Source organism: Quercus suber, unplaced genomic scaffold (genome assembly GCF_002906115.3).
Source record: "Quercus suber isolate HL8 unplaced genomic scaffold, Cork oak 2.0 scaffold_301, whole genome shotgun sequence".
NCBI lineage: Eukaryota > Viridiplantae > Streptophyta > Magnoliopsida > Fagales > Fagaceae > Quercus > Quercus suber.
The window spans coordinates 839,338-855,353 of record NW_027069757.1 but is presented as its reverse complement, the minus strand read 5'-3'; the positions used below and the strand labels follow the sequence as shown (position 1 = coordinate 855,353).

The following is a 16,016-nucleotide window of genomic DNA, read 5'->3' as shown; positions in this document are numbered from 1 at the left end:
CCTACATCTTCTTCCTCAGATAATGTCACAAATAAGGAAGAGGTACAAGATAAGAATTATGGTGATGAACCAACTGAATTTGATGCTGATGAGCTAACAGGTATTGATGGTGATGATGTGACAGATACAGATGGTGTTGAGCAGGGGGAGCAGCCTCCTCCACTAGAGATGGTAGAACCTCAGGTGAGAAGGTTTACTAGAGAGCATCGTCCATCGACTAGATACCCCACTTCTGAGTATATTATGATTACTGAAGAGGGGCAGCCAGAAAGTTTTCAGGAAGTACAGTCTCATAAAGATAAGCAAAGCTGGTTGAAGGCTATGCACGAAGAGATGAATTCTTTGAACAAGAATAAGACTCATGACTTGGTGGAACTTCCTAAAGGCAAAAGGGTATTGAGAAACAAATGGGTTTTCAAACTGAAGAAAGATGGTGACAAGTTAGTGAAGTATAAAGCTCGATTGGTGGTTAAGGGTTTCAGTTAGAAACAAGGGATTGACTTTGATGAGATATTCTCTCCAGTAGTTAAGATGAGTTCCATTCGGGTAGTTCAGGGATTAGTAGCTAGCTTGGATCTTGAGCTTGAGTAACTTGATGTGAAGACTATTTTTCTTCATGGTAATTTGAAAGAAGAAATCTACATGGATCAGCCAGAGGGATTCAAAGTAAAAGGGAAAGAACATATGGTTTGCAAGTTAAGGAAGAGTTTGTATGGCTTGAAGCAAGCTCCAAGACAGTGGTACAAGAAGTTTGACTCATTCATGGTGGGTCATAGGTACACGAGGACAAATGCAGATCATTGTGTGTATGTCAGAAAATTTCCCAATGGTAAATTTGTTATTCTTTTGCTATATGTAGATGATATGTTGATAGTAGGACAAGATGCATGTGTGATTAGAAATTTGAAGAAGGACTTTTTCAAGTCATTTGATATGGAAGACTTAGGTCCTGCAAGGCAAATTTGGGTATGCATATTCTACGTGACAGGAAAGCTAAGAAGCTATGGTTATCACAAAAGAAGTATATTGAGCGGGTTCTTGAAAGGTTCAATATGAAGCATGCCAAGCCAATCAGTACACTCTTGGTGCTCATTTCAAGTTAAGAAAGACATCTTGTTCTTCATCCAAGAAAGAGAAAAAAGACATAGCATCAACTATTTATTCCTCAGCAGTTGGGAGTTTGATGTATGCTATGGTTTGCACACGACCAGACATTACTCATGCAGTTGGTGTTGTTAGCAGGTTCATGGTTAATCTTGGTAAAGATCACTGGGAAGCAGTGAAGTGGATCTTCAGATACTTGAGAGGTAGCTCTAAATTGTGCTTACTTTTGGCGAATCTAAACCAATTTTGGAGGGTTATGTAGATGCAGATTGGGCAGGTGACCTTGATGGTAGGAAATCTACATCGGGGTATTTATATACTTTTGTAGAGGGAGCTGTAGCATGGCAGTCAAGATTACAGAAGTGTGTTGTCTTATCTACAATGAAGCTGAGTATATTACAGCTAATGAAGCTGGTAAATAGATGCTTTGGTTGAAACGTTTCTTCAAGAATTGGGTTTGAAGCAAGATGGTATGTAGTTAATTGTGATAGTCAAAGTGCTATAGACTTGAGCAAGAACTCTATGTACCATTCACGTTCGAAGCACATTGAGGTGAGATATAATTGGTTGAGACTAGATATTGATCAACAAGTTATTTGAATTAGAGAAGATTCACACAATGAAAATCCAGCTCACATGTTGACCAAGGTTGTGTCAAGAGAAAAGCTAAAGCTTTGTGCGGGTTGGCCGGCATGAATTCTAACTAAGAGTTGGGGTTGAAGATCTCTTTCGTAGTGGACTGGAAGGGGAGATTGTTGGGTGCATGGCACCTAGTGGGTCCACCCACTTGCTTGCCTTGTCAAAGCTCATTTATGAGCTTGGTTCCAAAAGTCTTCATGTCAGCATTGCCTTTGCATGAGACTTGACTCAAGCATGTTTAACATGCTAAAGGAAGAAAGAAATTTGGGTGAAGCAAAAAGCATGGTCTGACTATTGAGAAGTGAAGCTAAGCGTGTTGTACACGCTAAAGAGAAAAGAAGAAAAAGAAAAGAAAGGCTATTCGGCCTAGAGAGCTGAAGCAGTGTATGATTCTTGGCTATTGTGTGTGAGTTCAAGAAAGAGCAAAAACACAGAGCAAGAGAGAGCCATTCAGCCATTGTGAGAAAAACACAAGTGAGAGCTTCAGGTGGTGCAGTTCGAATGAAGAGATAGAGAGTGAGAGTGTAAGAGAGTGAAAAAGAAAAATGAGACATTTTTCTTTGCTCAAGTTTCACACAAAGAAGATAAATTTGTGGAGTTCTCATGGAGTTTTTGAGTACTACAACTATGGAGAGTTGGAGTATTCAGAGGAAGATTTTGCTACTGGCTTTGTGGTGAAATTGTATTTACTCCTTGAGATTTATTTGTTGTATATCCAATTTATTGTGAACTCAAGTTTAGCATAAACTTAATAGTTGTAATCTCTATTTCATAGTGGATATTTTTCAGAACTGCCCGTGATTTTTTCCTCTACACTAGAGGGTTTTCCATGTAAGATTTGGTGTTCTTGTGTGATTATGTTTATGTGGTGCTTGCTGGAAATTTTTTTTTTTCTATAATATTGCTATTGCTTGGTAATTATATATTTTAATTCACACATAGACATAGAGAGGACTAGGATTTTTCCCAACGAGTTAAGTCAACAAGATTTTGACTTCCCCCTTAATTTTATCATTCTTATTGATAAGTTTTCAAAATGGCTTCAGTGACCTAATAGTGGATCAGGAGCATAGGAATTTTTTTTTTGTTTTTTGAAAATAGTTCAACCATGAGATGAAATCAGTTTTTCAACTCACAATTTCAGGATATTGTGATTCTTTTTTTTTTTTCTTTTTTTTTTTTTCACTTAAAAAAAAAAAAATGCGGACTACGGGTACTAGTAGAGTTAGCCACTACTAGAATCTACAATTTTTGGACTTGTTGGCGTGTAAAGGGTCACAAAAACTTACCACTAGGCCACCTCCCAAGATGGTCTTAAAGCCTTAAATGAAATCAACGTTTAACTCAAGATTTCATGATAACGTTTGTTGAACTATTGGTTTAAAAAAAAGAAAATATATTTAGTGATAAAAATTTTTTGCAATAAAACATGTTTTGTTGTGAAGGGTGACAGAGTGTATTATCACTAATAAGTAAAAATAGTGTCACTTTAAATAAAAACTTCAACAACTTAATAAGTTATGAAAATGATTACATTAAAAAAAAAAAAAAAAAAAGTGAAGAAAATAGATAATAATACATTTTTATATTCAGTGTGTGTTTGGAATGAGCTGAATTTTTCAGCTTATCTCTATTTTCAGCTTATTTTTGCTACCATTCATGAGTCTCACTGCACTTTTTGATACTATTTATGGATTCCACTACACTTTTTGATACTATTCACGAATCTTACTATACTATTCAACTTATTTTTTAACATTTTTTTTCTATACTTTCAACAAAAAGTTTTCAATTTTCAATTTTCAATTTTCAATTTTCAATTTTCAATTTTCAATTTTCAAAAAGTTTGTGTGAGTTTGACTATCTTAATACCAGCACCAACTTTGACTTGCAATAGTAGTAATAATAAAAATATATAAGACAAGGTTTTGGTACAGTATTTAAGTGTTGTTCATTAAGTTTCATTTTTAAAATTCTATCATGGGGCTTTTTTATTATAAAATTGAAGTATATTTTTTAGTTAAGTAGCAACATGATAGAATCATAAGAGGAGAATTTAAAGAACAGCACTTATGGTATTGTATGTAAGTTTTTTCCATAAAAATAAATACTAACACCAAACTCTATGGTGCAAATTAATGGGTGCATGACACCTCATACTTTTGGACATGTCCATGATTTAACTGACCCTTATGTCATAAGTCCTCTTCTTAAGAAGGCATCTCATCATAAGACAGACTCATTAGAAATCTCTCTCTATCTATCACAATATGTGAAATTGGAAAGTGAAACTCATCTGTGAGACTCATACATGTTGTAAGATAAATATCTTATAAAATTGTTTCATAACGATTTTTTTTTTTTTTTTTCAATCTAGGATCAAAATTTTTTATAGTCGATACAATGCTGAAATATGGTCAATTTTAAACATATGTCATGTCTACATTGCTTATGCATCGAAGTCAAGTTATTTATACATTCTCGCTTAAAAAAAAAAATTCATTTATACATTCATCAAAAAGAGGGTTGCTTTTTTCTTTCTTTTTTTTTTCTTTTTTTTTTTCAAGGCATAAAAAACTCTAAAAAATTGTAAATTATGACATACTTTTGGGATATTCATCTCGAATGGATGACCAACATTAGTACTGCATATATAACTTTTTTTTTTTACAATATTTTCACATATTTTTGAAATAGTCAATGAAAAATAATGGTAACAAAAACAAAAGTGGTTTTTTTTTTCTTTGCTAAATAAAAAACAAAAGTGGTTGATACATTAGAAAGTGTTATTCACATTTACAGTAGATCATTTGTATGAAAATTGTAGTGAAAAGAGTTACGAGTCTACAGAATTATGAAATCTAAATAACATGCCTCGGATTTCTTTTCTGTAATCATAGACATCAAGGATTCCCTTAACCTTTATATGAATTTTGGAGTTTTCGTTATGATGTTGTTATTAGTGGCTCAAATCCGAGTGGAATCCTTGATAGAGAATCACTATCTATCTGAAACGTGATCCTTGCTTTGAAGTGACACAAAGATGTGATGGTGCTTTTGTTGTTGGAAAGATCTTTCCTGGAGAGAGTGAATGGAAATGAGTCTAAGAATAAATTTATATATTACTAAAAGCTGAAGTGTAGTATTTAATATTGCTACGCTCACATTGAGCCATGTCATCAGCCACGTTATTCCCATTCTCTTTTCTGAATTTTTAATTTAATTTTAAAATAGATTTTACCAATTTTAAAATACCAATCTATCTATATCTATATATTACTAAAAGCTGAAGCGTAGCATTTAATGTTGCTACACTCACATTGAGCCATGTCATCAGCCACGTCATTCCCATCCTCTTTTCTGAATTTTTAATTTAATTTTAAAATAGATTTTACCAATTTTAAAATACCAATAAAAATAAAATTATTTCTAGCCCTATTTCTACTTTAAAGTCCACTTCTTATAATTTAATTCTACTATAAAGCCCAAGCCCACACTCAAAGCCTTTTCACGGTTACAACTTCCTATCTCCCAGTTCCACGTTTTGTTTCATTGTTTCAAATCTATATCTATATATTACTAAAAGCTGAAGCGTAGCATTTAATGTTGCTACACTCACATTGAGCCATGTCATCAGCCACGTCATTCCCATCCTCTTTTCTGAATTTTTAATTTAATTTTAAAATAGATTTTACCAATTTTAAAATACCAATAAAAATAAAATTATTTCTAGCCCTATTTCTACTTTAAAGTCCACTTCTTATAATTTAATTCTACTATAAAGCCCAAGCCCACACTCAAAGCCTTTTCACGGTTACAACTTCCTATCTCCCAGTTCCACGTTTTGTTTCATTGTTTCAAGTTTAGTCCCTTCCCTTTCCCCATGTTTTGATTCTCACGGTTTCATCTTCCTGATCTACGGTTTCAGCTTCTATTTTGGCTTCTAACGGTAGCCTCTCTGTCTTCCTTCCTTCCTTCCTCTCTTCACATCTATATAAATACTGACATAAGCGACTTGGTTCAGTTGAGGTATCCCTACATTCCAATTTCTTTTGTGTTCTATTCTTTTGCTTGATGGTTTTTTTCCCCCTTTTGACGTTTGTTTCTGCCTAGGGTGTTGATTTTGTCTTTGTTGGGTTATTTATTGGGGCACTGCTTCTTTTGGGTATGTTCATTATGCTTTTCTAGCTATATTGAATCTATATATTAAATCTGTCACCTTTTACTATTTCATGCTGTGCTCTATTCTTTTTTTTTTTTTTCTACAATGTTTCTACCTAGGTTGTTGAATTTGTTACTGCTGGGTTACTTAATTGAAGCACTGCTTCTTTTGGGTATGTTCATTCTGATTTTCTAGTTATATTGAATCTCTATATTAAATCTGTCATCTTTCTTATTAATCTTATTTTTCCACTTGCTGGTTGGTTTCTCACTATCCCAAAAAACCGATAATGAACAATCCCACACTTAGGATTGTTCATTATCGGTTTTATGGTACATTCTAATGTTTAAATCTGTCATCTTTCTTAGTAATCTTATTTTTCCACTTGCTGGTTGGTTTCTCACTATCCCAAAAAACCAACAGTATTATTTTGAATTCTAGGTTCTATATTTTATTTTGCAAATTGGAAGGTTTAACATCAATTAAGATAAATATCATTTGCTTTCTTATGATATAAAAGCCACGAAAGAGTTGGGTTTTTGGCTTTATACTGTTCATGGAATAATTTAATTAGTTTTTTAGTTTTGTATATTTGATAGTCTTCAATTTGTTTGTTCTGTCTATTTGTTATGTTATTGTTGTTGTTTGTTGTGTTACAGGAACTATTCAATGTGTAAATAAGTTGTATATTTCTAATTTAATCTATTAATTTCTTTATTTATAATAAAAATTGTTAATATCTTAGACATTGTTCAAAAGGGGAAAAAAAAATCCTATATCTTAGACATTGATACGTGAGGTGTGGATTTCTAACTTGGCTTTGATTGTTTGAACTATTTGATGTGCTCATCCCACACTTAGAATTGTTCATTATCGATTTTATGGTACATTCTAATGTTGAAATTTTGTGCACACCATGTGTTTGACAAAATGTCTTACTTACTCTTGCATTAGTTTATATCCACTTCATGGTTTGTGCCTGTTGGTTTTAGTTGCCATTGGTCATTGCATTTTTTCTAATGTGCATTTAGGCATACTTTGTCATCAACATAAATGGCAATTTAGTACTATGTACACTAGAACTTTCCATCATCAAAACCCAAGTTGCAACATTAGAAAATTTAATAATCTTCTTAAATAGGAATGAATTCTGGACTATACCTGCTTTATTAATATATGTATATAACTAAATAGCTACAACTTTAAATTTGATTGAGATCATCTAAATAGGCATGTTTTATAAATTAATTGCGGTAAAGTGAAACAAAAAATTACATCTAACTATATGTAGTCATTCTTAGACCTCATACTCCTATTAATGGCCCGCATCTTTCCTAAATATCTAGGTCAAGTTAATTACATTTCAAATGTATGCAATTCATATCACTTCTTGGTGGTAGTTTCTTATTTGATGTGTTGTTTAAGAAAATAGGGCAATGATTAGTGAAGGAAAAGACAATTCAATTTTGGTTAGTGGAGATAGAGGCGTTGGGAAAATTGAGACAACAAAGATACTCATGAGATATCTTGCACACTTAGGCAGGCAATCTGGAGTAGAAGGACGCACGGTTGGATTTCAAATTTTCCTAAATGAGTATATGTTTGGCATATTATCAAAAGAATTAAGTAAGAATCAAGGTTTATATCCACATTGACCTTTAATATCACAGTCCAACCCAATTCTTGAGGTCTTTGGCAATGCCAAAACAATTCGAAACAACAACTCAAGGTTTTTATTAGTTTTCCATGGTTTGCTTTTCAATGAAGACTATCTTTACACTTTTATTTCTTTCATTTCAATTATACATACTACATATATATTGCTTAATTATGCATATGTTTTAGGTATATCTGTTTGAACTTCTCATTATAATGTCTCTTTCATGTCATAGTGACATTTTTTTTTTTTTTGAAAAGGTCATAATGACATTATTATGTAGATATAGTTGGGCAGAAATTAGAACAAATCTGCTAGAAAGTCCGCCTATTTGCTAGATTACCAATTCTGAAAGAAAATACCATTGCTTTTACCTCCTATGTGCCACACCACCTTACGTATTTTACAATATTCTGCTCATTAATTTATCTCTTTATATATGTCATTTTAAATATAAGATCTATTTCAAGTTTATATATATATATATATAATTTGCTCGCATTATTTTTTTATTAGGGAGGATTTGATATGATCTGCAGTGGGAGAGACAAGATTGAAACTCCTAAGTAGTTAAGATTCTTTTTTTATTATTTTGTTTGGCTTATTTATTGACTTTCTACCAAGTTTTTATGCGCTAAGACTAACTGATTACAAGTGGATATGATTTTCAATTTAAGTAAGTAGAAGAAACAGCATTGAAGCTTGATTTGGACATGCGTTAATATGTTATTACTTATGCAGTGAGCCACATCAAGTGCAGTTTCTACTCATTATAATGTCTATCAATATTTTATGCTTTTTTTGAGGACTTAGACTGTGTTGTAAAGCTGTTTGTATCATAAAATTGTTCATTTCCCTACCTTTGTATTGATTAATAACAGCAGCTTGATAAATGTGTGGCCTAGCACAATGCCACATGTTGAACTTATCATTTCTTTAAACTTTAAAGTTCATCTGTTAAGGCAACATGGAGCAGTTGTAAGTTATTAATGAAAAGAGAATCTGGACGCACTAATATAGGTGAGTGAGTAATGGGGATACTTTGTCATGGACAATGGGAATTATATTGCAAGAACCATGATTGCGGCTAGGGGGTTTGGTGTCATGGTGAAGAATTAGTTTTTATTTAATTTTTTGGTTATCTTATATTCATTATCAAGGAATAGGATATTTTCGTGATAGCTGAACCAACACCCTTTTCAATATTAATTGTTTAGTAACCAATACCAATCAAGCTTTACACTCAATAACAAAAATTCAATTCCTTAATTAAAATATTAGTGTTATTCTATAAAAATTCATTCATAATATATTTGAATTGTCATTGTAAATATGATACTTATTTTTTTGTTCATTTGTTTGTGTTTGGACTTAATTTAAGTTTATGGATTATATTTTTGTTAATTGTAATTTAAGTTTCATTGATATTTTTTATTTAGTAAATTAATGTTTCGTATCAAAAGTAGGAATTTTTGAGACTAGAATTCAATGTACAATCAAAGAGGAAGAAACAAAGAATTGTTTAAATTTTCATACACAATAACTTTCTCGTGCATCGCACGGGCTAGCGACTAGTGAGTTATTATTTTCGAAACATAATTAATTTCATATTTATTTTTACAACTATTTTATGTGATAGACAATAACTATTTACCCTTCACTTTTATATAAACTCACTGCTTATATTTTTACCATTCAATGTTAATCATATCGTATATGTGTGAAATTAGAAAAAGTAGTTGTGATTTTAAAAAATTTCGCAATTAATTGCATTCACCAAAAGGCTTCACCCTTTTATTTTTAACACTATCCCTCTATTTTTGTGTTGGTACTTGGTGGGCCTAATTGAAAGCTGATGAGTCCAAAAAATAATAGCTTCATCATTCAAATAATGAACGGACCCAAGATACGTTATGCATTTATAGCGAGCATTTATGACGAGAAGTAATGGATGGAGCAATGGAAAAGAAGACGTTACACAAGTCAAAGCACCAGTCTATAACGCCTCAACCGTTACAAATGAGAATGAATGTAGAGATCCATCACTCATTAAAGACAAAAATCTATAAAGTCAGAAAGAGACAGCACCAACATGGACACACAATTCTCAATCCAAAACTGTTCTCAAGTTGAATTCTTTTGCAATATACTTCGATTGAATCTTATTCTAACTTAATCATGAAGGTGTTTGGCAAACACCACACTAGTGTATCACTTTTTCTCTATTTTAGATCTATTGCAAGTTTGTCCCTAGACAAATCCATTACCATCGTCCGTCCACACTAACGAAAATCTCAACTATTGATTTTCTGCATCATCAAAAGCTATCTCAATATTAAGAGTTAATTCTCTAAAATAAAGAGGATTTAAGTTTTGGCTAATGTGTAGGATATGCTCCCTTATCCACAAACCTTTTATCTACCACTGAGGTGGTGTGGTCTAGTGGTATTAGGTGATGCACAAAGATCTGCGCCAAGGGTGAGGTCCCATGTTCGAGTCTAAATAGGGACTTGCGTGGGGTTGCCTTCCTTGGCAGCCTAGGATTTCTAGTGCCCCTCGTGGGGCTAAGGAAGTTATGGCTCTCCAGTCCCCCTACACCTAGTAAGGCCCGAACCCTGACGGATAGGGTGCTACTATGGTCACACCTAAGTAGGATTGCCATGTTAGTCACCTTCCCTAACCATTTTTTCATTCAAAAAAAAAAAAAAAAAAGCCTTTTATCCCTGCAGACGCGTTACACCTACAATAGAAAGAGAATGAAAGAAACAAAACACTTGTCCACAAACCATTTATACCCTGCAAACGTGTTACACGGTTACACCTGCAATAGCAAGAAAATGAAAGAAACAAATCAGAGAAAAGCAAGAATGGACAGCATAATGTGCATGACATGCATATTTATATACTTTTAAATAATCTGACACGGCCTAAGTAAAGGTAATAATATCTAACAAATAAAGTTGTTGATTTGGCTTTTCAAAAGAAAAGAAAAGAAAAGAAAAAGTGGTAGATTTGGTCTGCTTTTCTTTAACTTATTTATTTATTTATTTATAAACCCTGTCAGTTTAGCTTCTAGTGCGGTACACTGAAATATTGGATCAAAGCCGAAACCATAAAAATTAAAAAGGAAATAGCCAAACTTCATATGGCACTAAATTAAGATATAATAGGCCAAGGGGGGCTTGGCTCAGCTGGTAAGGTTCGAACGCTTCGTCTAATCTACTTAGGTTCGAATCCTGCTACAAGTAGGAGTCCGTTGGTGGGCATCCTTGGTGAGGGTTTACCCCCTTGCACGGGTCGGCATGCTTCGGATATCCCCCTTGGTTCCCGTCCGGCGCCTTGCCCGAGGGCTGGAGTAACCTATCAACCCCCATTTTCGTTTACCCAAAAAAAAAAAAAAAAATTAAGATATGACAGTATCATATTTCACTTACATATTGTCTTCTAACATATTATAAGTACACCTAGTGTTCCTTGCACCAATGGATACAAAACACTATGCACTAGCATATGGCTTCTTTTACATATTTTCACCATTCCCATTGCCTCAAACTCTCCCCTTTCCTCTCTTTACGTCCCTCTTCTTCTTTTCCATCCTAGTTTTTTATTGGAAGAGGTCCATAGCCAAAGGCCAAAGCCATAAGTTGCCACCAGGGCCATGGAAACTGCCTTTTATAGGGAATTTGCACCAACTGGTTTTCTCTCTACCACATCTATCTTAATGGAGACAAATGCGAAAAATTTGTGTCACGGAACTCCTAAGTCTCAAGCATGTCCGGTCATTTAGAACAATAAGAGAAGAGGTGTGGAATCTTATGGAATTCATTTCATCATCAGAGGCTAAGGGACTTGCTATCAATTTCAGCCAGAAAATCGTCTCCTTGACATAGTTGTGTTTGGCATTGGCTTAAAAAGCCAACTTTTGTTATTATTCAACTTATTTTTCTTACTAATCATGGGTGTTATTGTACTTTTTTTACTATTTATGGGTCTTACTGTACTATTTTAGCTATTTTTTAGATTTATTTACAATACTTTCAACAAAAAAGTTTTCAATTGTAACCAAATAAGTTGTTCCTAAGTGGAGTATAACTGTAAGGGAAGTCGTTGGAAAGAAGTACAAATATGAAAAAGATCTCATATCATTGATCAAGGAAATAATTATTCTAGGTGGAGGCTTTGACATGCCTGATTTGTTTCCTTCACTGAAGTTCCTTGGCTTCCTTACAGGAATCAAGCCCGCATTGTTGAAAATGCATAGAAAAACAGACAAGATTCTCAATAATATAATCAACGATCATAAGAAGAAAAGAAGTGTCATTTTAGCCAAAAAAATGTGAAGAAAGTGATAATGATGATATGATTGATGTGCTTTTGAAACTTCAGCAAACAGGCGAGCTTGAATTCAACGTCCCAAGCAACCACATCAAAGCTGTCACCTTGGGTTTTATTTTTTATTTTTTTGTGCTTCTCCTTTTATTTTTTCTTCTTCTCTATTAGTAAATGATCAGGTTTTTACAAATAGTTTACAAGGATTCTTTTACTCCATCAAGTGGTGAACGATTTGAGGTATGTATTTTGCCACACCATATTCTTGGGACATTCTGGCATTTTACCCTTCTTTTTTTTTTTCTCTTTTTTTTTTTTTTTTAAAATTGGCAATATGCCCTTGTTTCGAAACATTGGTTTTAAATCGAGTTATGCCCGATCAAACTTAAAAAAAAAAAAAAAAAAAAAATTGCATGAAACTCGAGTAAATGGAAATCGAGTTTCAAAACACCACTATAGGACTTAAAAACATCACTATAGGGCTTAAAAATGTCGCTATAGGGCCACTGAACCTGGTATTCACTCCCTCATAAAAAAAAATTCCAGAAAAACGCCACTATAGGTATTAAAAAATGCCGCTATAGGGCCACTGAATCTGGTATTTAAAATTTTCCAGAAAAACGCTACTATAGGGATTAGAAAACGCCGCTATAGGGCCACTGAACCCAATTGAGACTTTACAAAAAAAAATTTGCAGAAAAATGCCGCTATATGGCTGAAAAATGTAACTATAGGGCTTAGAAACGCCGCTATAGGACCCCTGAACTTGGTATCTTATAAAAAATTTACATGAAACTGGACTTTCTAGAAGTCGAGTTCTATGCAATTTTTTTTTTTTTGGTTGAGTTTGATCAGGCATAACTCAATTTTAAACCAATCAAGTTTTGAGTTGAAACTCAATTTTAGGGTAATCGAGTATCGAAACAGGGGCATATTGCTAAATTTTTAAAAAATTAAGGACAAAAGGCCAGAATGTCCCATATTCTTGAGTGGTAGAGTTTGTAGTTAATAAGCCAAATAGATTGTGTAGTGTACAAAAATTTGTCTTCTGACATAAATTTCATTTACTCCAACAATAATCAACATCCAATTCACAAAATTAGGAATTTGGAAGAAAAATCACATATACACGCACAAATTATAAAGCTTCCCTATTTTTCTTAGTATTAAATTCTCATCTCACAATGTGATTGTAAGTCAACATCATTTTTCAGGAGGTCTTTGCTGCAGGAAGTGAGATTTCAGCAACCACAATCGAACGGGCAATGTTAGAATTAATGAAAAACCCAAGAGTAATGGAGAAGGCACAAGCAGAAGTGCGGTACGTCCTTGAAGGGCGGAGAAATTTTGATGAGGCAAACATTCAAAAGCTAAATTACTTGAAATTAGTAGTAAAAGAAACTTTGCGATTACACCCTCCTAGTGCCTTGATCCCAATAGAATCAAGAGAAAAATGTGAAATTTATGGGTATGAGATACCTAACAACACCAAAGCAATCATTAATGCATGACCATAGGGAGAGATACTGAATATTGGATTGATGCTAGCTGCTTTCGCCCCGAGAAGTTTCAAGATTCTCCTATTCATTTTAAAGGGTCCAATTTTGAATTCATTACATTTGGAGGTGGTAGGAGGATATGTCCAAGCGTATCATTTGCTATTGCTAGTATTGAACTTGTTCTTTCTCAATTGTTGTATCACTTTAATTGGAAGCTCGCTAATGAGATTAAGCCAGAAGAACTAAACATGTTTGAGACTTTTGGATTGTCCTGTAGGACAAAAAATGATTTGTACCTAATTGCCACTCCTTTGAAACATCTTCTTCGCGAAAGAAATAATATTAGTTAGCCAAAGTTGTATTATGTTAATTTGCTGTGTAAGATTTTTTTTAAGAAGTATTGATTTTTAAGTTGTTTATATATTTTAGGGAGTGTTGGTATCAGGTGTGTCCGATTTAAACAATGTACCTGTTGAATCATGAATGAAATAATTGTGGGGAAGTGCGAAGTTTATTCAAGTTTAATTCTTTTTCAAGTTTTGATTTGCTCCAATCAAAAAATCGATACACGAGTGCAAACAACTAAGAAAGTGGCCCTTAGATTCAAAAGAACATGTGAATACAATTATCAATGCTATATATTTAAGCACTATACACACATATATACGTACGCATATATTCAAACAGAAATCCAAAAACCCTATGAACCCTAAATCTTGCAATGTGCTATTTTTATAAATATCTCAATCAAACCCTAAGAACACACGACTTGACCAATTTGAAACATACTAAAGGCACAAATTAAAACAACGGGAAACCACAAAATAGTTTTTAAAAAAATCATTTGAAAGTTTTCTCCTCTCTCCAAAATCTAAATTCCTTTCCGTTCCTTTGCCAAAACTCTATTTAGAGGAAAAAAATATTTATAGTTTTCCCTTACTTCTCAAAACCCTAAATTTAACACTTAGAAATCCCTTTTCTTATTTAATGTGGTCCCAATTATATCATACATAGATATCATAAAATTAAAAGAGACTATGAAATAACATTTGGCAAAATTCGTAAAAAGAAGACTTTGAAAAATTTTAGGATATTAAATTCCGTAATTTCAGGGGCTATACTGTATGAACATGCTTGAAAAGTCATATCTTATCATTATATTTTATTCCCAAAAGAAGTCAAATTAATACTCATTTCAAAGCTTTGGAAGTCCAAATTTTCAAACGAAAATAATTTTCTTTCAAAATCCTTTACATATATAAATATATAAGAAAATGCTAACAAGTGCTCTTAGAGTACTGATTAATAATCTATTTAAAGAAAGTTTTTATGGGAAATGAAAAAAAAAAAAAGTATTTAATATTTTGACAGCTTTTTTCATTTCCCATAAAAGTTGTATCAAAACTTTCTTAAAATAAATTATTAACGAGTGCACTCGTTAGCATGACCTATATATATATATATATATATTTAGAGAGAATTTTAACTTATAGCGTTCGTTTCTGATTATAGCTTTTTATTATCAGATCAAGGCATCAATTAATTTTTGGTGTAGGCGAGAATTAAACCCAAAATATTTTATTCAACTATTAGAGATTTTACTAGTTAACCTAACTAAAACCCACATTCTCTTCATTCTTTATATGTTCAAAAGGTTGAAGAAATGCCATTTTTAGTACCACCCTTTATTTTTGGGGGAGGGGGGGGGGGGGTGCTGTTATGATAGCCTACAAAATTACAAAATATGTGTAACCTACAAAATTACAAAATATAAATTCCTAACTTTTCTTAAGCCTATTTCACATGAATTTTCATGCTCCAAAATTATTTTTATCATTTTTAAGATTATGATCTCTGTTTTTGATATAGATATAATTGAAACTGTAAGACTAGGATATCTATTTTTGATATAAATGGAAAGGTATTTGGAGAGGAGGAACCTTTCAACGGAAAATTCAATTTTTATTTATTTAGAGTTTTTTTTTTTTTTTTTGGGGGGGGGGGGGGGGGGGGGTGGGGGGGGGGGGGGGGGGAATCCTGTTCACCCAAAAGGATATAACTATTTTTGTGATTTCCCTTTAGTTTGTTGATGAAAATATTGAAGCAGCGATGTTTTCTTTTCATTCATTAATGTATTTTCGTGTTGTGACTATACGACGGGAATGGTAAAGTAACTCATATTCCAATTTTGTTCGTGACTGATAATCTCTTACTATGGAGTTCCATGTCTTACATAATTAATTTAGCGGTAAAAATTTCAGTTCAGGCTGGAGTGTTTTAATTTGTTCGTTTTGCATGTTTTAAATCAGCCTATTTCTTTCTCCTTGTTTTTTTCTTGAGTCATGAAAAATTACATGCATATATGATGTGATATTTATAAATATGTGTGAATACAAGCCCTCTCGTCAACATGTTTGTATTGTGCGAAATGTATTGCTTTCAATCAATCAAGATTTTGCAGTTCCTGAATCCAAGTCAAGCCCAACAAGTCGTCCAATCTCTAGAATTTTGAGTCCTACATGCTACAGTATAATAAGACTGATTAGGGATGACTAAAACAAGTTTTGAGATGTTCCTTAAAAAAAAAAAAAAACAAGTTTTGAGAGTAGCGTTTATGTATGCCTAG

General features: G+C 33.0%; 1 pseudogene; it reads left to right on the top strand.

Annotated features, from left to right (window-relative positions):
* Positions 1 to 642: 642 nt before the first annotated feature.
* On the top strand, positions 643 to 13,740 carry LOC111990222 (desmethyl-deoxy-podophyllotoxin synthase-like; annotated as a pseudogene).
* Positions 13,741 to 16,016: the final 2,276 nt, after the last annotated feature.